The sequence below is a fragment of the Beta vulgaris genome, chromosome 8 (assembly GCF_026745355.1).
Source record: "Beta vulgaris subsp. vulgaris cultivar EL10 chromosome 8, EL10.2, whole genome shotgun sequence".
In the NCBI taxonomy this organism is placed as follows: Eukaryota; Viridiplantae; Streptophyta; class Magnoliopsida; order Caryophyllales; family Amaranthaceae; genus Beta; species Beta vulgaris.
The window spans coordinates 47,341,461-47,345,488 of record NC_079209.1 but is presented as its reverse complement, the minus strand read 5'-3'; the positions used below and the strand labels follow the sequence as shown (position 1 = coordinate 47,345,488).

The window sequence follows — 4,028 nt, the reverse complement described above, 5'->3', positions numbered from 1 at the left end:
AGGTTTGGCAGCACTTTACCTTGTTTAAAACAAAAGATGGTAAGATATTTTCTACATGTGAGCATTGTAATGCTAAGACCTATCGTGCTGAGAGAACACAAGGTGCTAATAACCAAAATAACATTTAGAGAAGTGTGAAACTTACTTAAAAGTAAAAGTTGCTCAACCAGGGTGGCATTATGATCAAAAAACTTTCTATCGTGTATTTGCTGAAGCTATTATGTGTCATGTATATCCACCGTTGATGGTTAAGCATTCTAAGCATAGGGAATTGCTTTCTTACTTGAATCCTAATGTGAAGCATATTTCTAGAAATACTATGCTTAAGCATTGCACTAATCAGTTTGCTGCTCTTAAAGCTCAATTAAAGACAACTATAAGTAATTTAGAAGGAAACGTGTGTTGTACTTGCGATTTGTGGTCGTCACTTAATAATTATAGTTTACTATTTTGACTGCACATTATGTTGATAACTCTTGGGTGTTGTGTTCTAAAATTCTTATTTTTAGACATTTTCTTGGGTCCCACAATGGTAAGGAGTTGGATAAGTTTACTCTTGATTTGTTTGATGAGTAGAATATTAAAGATAAAGTGCTTTCTTTGACTTGTGATAATGCTACTATCAATGATGTTATGATTCAACATATGGTTAGGGACTTGAATAAAACTAATTTGTTTTCTTGTTCTGGTAAGTTTTTTCATATTAGATGTTCTGCCCATATATTGAATCTGATTGTCCAAGCTGGTTTTAAGTTTATATACGGATAAAACTATTTTGAAGTTGCAACAAGTTGTTTCATATGTTTCTTATTCAAACACTAGGAAAGACAGGTTTGATGATTGTGTTAAGTATGTAAATACTAGTTTTTCTGGTTCATTGATTGGTGATGTTCGTACTCGTTGGAATTCTACTTTTCTTATGCTCCGTAGGTGTTTGGAAGCTAGGGAGGCTGTAGATAGGTATTGTTTACTTGGGCATGGTTTTGATGTTTCTCTAACTAATTCTGAATGAGAAACTGTCCAAAATATTTGTGATTTTCTTGAAGCTTTTTATGATATCACTTGTCTTTTTTCTGGTTCTGATTATCCCACTGCCAACCTATATGTTGAGAACATTATTTTGATTGAAAATCTTCTGCTTTATGCTAAAGAAAACCCTAGTGATTCTATTCGTCTTATGACTACTCCAATGTATACAAATTTTAATACTAAAAAATAATTACAGAAATTCATAATGTAAGTCATTCATTAACAAGGGTAATATTCCAAATGCTTCAATTAGAAAAGAGTTGATAACGTGTATAACAACCTTCCATTTATTCATTAGAATGTATTGCTCATTATTGTTTATGGAAAAAACCCTTAACAATCATAGACTTATAAATCCTTTGCCAATATTTGGGCTGTTCAGCTTCCCTACTAAAACATGGGCTTACAACATGATAAATAAGGCTGATCCAAATTTATGGATTTTCTAACCATGTGACACAAATGAGCTACTAATATGATACTTCAATTATACTTTTAGACATATAGACTTCTAGCCACATATCCCAAACCCATAAAAACAACAAAATCGTTGACATTTTTTAATAAAAAGTGAGAAAAAGAATTGGTATTCCATTTCCCAATCACAAATCGATACTCAAGATCAAACTCCCATTTCTATAATACTAACATTAATTATTATAGTCCATTTCACCCAAAAAAATACAACTAAAAATAAAATATTACTTTTCCCTTACTTGTACAACTTAATATGTGGACCGTGCAATCACGCCTTCTCTCAGAAATAAACTACTACAAATTGCTATCAACTCTAAGCTCAGCTGATAAGCCACCATTTGGCAAATAATGTGGGACCCATTTCCAATCTGGCAGGAGAAATGTTCATAACATAAGTTTTAGTGCTCAACAAGTAACATTATCATATTAATAATAACATTTGCTTTGAATCTTACTTTTTAATTTAAACACTTGTGATTCGCTTATTTTTTCTCTCTTTCTCTCTATCTTTTCTTTTATCTCTTTCCAAATCTTTTTTTTTGTTTCTGTGCGTGGCCTGTTCTGCTATTCTGCTCTCTGCATTTGCAAAATTGTTTTTTGCGGAAGCAGAACTGCAAAGACAGGCCCTAACTGTCGATAATAGTAGCCAGTCAAGCAATCAATCACTTGCATATTCGCCTTTTTTATCAGCCTAAAATGGCCGAGTTATCTTCAGGTATTGTTTCTTTAATTACTTATGTTTTGTCTTTTGTACCTGTTTATCTTTTCGTACTTGCTATATTATCTATAAATATGGTCCATCAAACACTATAATTGAGAATTATGTGGGAGCGTAATGGTTGGAGCTTCCACCCTCATCAACTCCATATTTGGGGTGTTTGTGTGGATTTATGCTTCTGGATATAAATCCTCATTTTCGAGTTTCTAGAAGTTTCCTTACGAGTTGGGATCCTCTTCTTACCCCAAGCTAATGAGGGTTGAGCCTGCTTGAGCTAGTAAATTACAGAATAAAAAAAAAATCAAACACTATAATTATTTCTCTTTATTTTTGTCATCTTTCTATTTATAATTCCTAAATATTTGTCATCTTTTCCTAAAATTTATAGAGAGTATTTTATACTTTGTGTGATACCAAATTTCATTATATAGTGTACCGTGTACATGATTACAAACAGGCAAATACACTTTTATGCGTTCTTGATTGTATTGTATGCAAGCGTCTTTTGTATTTTGCAAGAAAAGTTTGTCTTGTAAGAGACCGTCTATTTTTAAATTAAAATTAAGCAATGGTAAGTCCTCTATTAAAAAGAGAATTAGACTAGATTAATTTCTTTAGGTGAATTAGACTAGATTAATTTCTTTAGGTGACTAGTTTAATTTATTTATTGACTAGGTCTACTTTTATATTAAAATTAGACCGTCTCTTTTAATAATTTTTGCAAGAAATAAATCAATTAGATTAGTAAGTTTTTAATTTATAGGTAAAGTAAGTCATATGATTTTTTTTTGATTATATGTACTTTCTTATTTTTAAGATATTTTTTAAATAAGTGAATATTCTTTTTTGGTTTGTTTGCTCTTGTTCTCTCTACTCATCTTATCAACACGTTTTTCTATTTCTCTTATCACACAAGAATCCTATATATTTGTTTGAGAATGAATTAATATTTTTCCCATATATTTTTTTATTAAAAAATATAGTGACAAATCTTAGATATGAAAAAAACAAAAGCTCAAACCTCTATTAAAGAGTAAGCCCTTCTATTACAATTAACAAAATCACAAAGATGTAAATATACGAGAAGTATGAGGGCTTTCTAAATTAAAATTGTGATATGTAAATATTACATATCACAATCACTTATATATGATTGTGGAAAAAGTTGGAAAATTTTAGTATAATATAATTATTAAATATGTTATTGTAATACATACATTTTTTTTAATTCATAGTTACTCGGGAATTACTAAGTCACTGTTTGTTTTTCTTTGTGGAAATAAAACAGGTAACGATGATAAAAGTGTTGGAAAGTCAGATAGCTTCAAGTTATTGGGACGTAGCCCAGCACGTACCTCGTCAAAAAAGAATTTAAATCCTTTCAGAGTGTTCTCCCGCAAGAAATCAAGTATTTTGATTTTGTCTCCTTTTCTCATAGTGATTTTATTTTGCCATTTGCATCTTTCTTAACTTCCTCAACATCCCCTCAAAAAAAAAAAAAAAAACTTCCTCAACATGCAATACGAATTGATAGTGGCTGAGTGGGTGAATCAATCAATTAATAACATATGGCATAATTATGTAGTCGAGATTTGATTTCAGGTCTTGCGTATCATATTCTATTCACAAAACTTCACTAATTAAGTTAGATGACATCTAAATAATTTAATTGATTAAACATATGAGTTAATTAATTAAGACGTTCATAACTTCAGATTATATCAAACCTTGTGGACTACATTTTAGTAGTAAACAATTGTTTTTTTATCCATATGAGGCACGAAGGAGTACAAAGTACAAAGAA

The 4,028-nt window shown here is 30.4% G+C and overlaps 1 non-coding gene across 1 annotated transcript; it reads left to right on the top strand.

The window, feature by feature from the left end:
• The first annotated feature begins 481 nt into the window (after positions 1 to 481).
• On the top strand, positions 482 to 3,774 carry LOC104909045 (hypothetical protein). The gene is made up of 2 exons (XR_008967329.1): positions 482 to 2,221; positions 3,513 to 3,774. It is a non-coding gene; the product is annotated as a hypothetical protein (transcript).
• Positions 3,775 to 4,028: the final 254 nt, after the last annotated feature.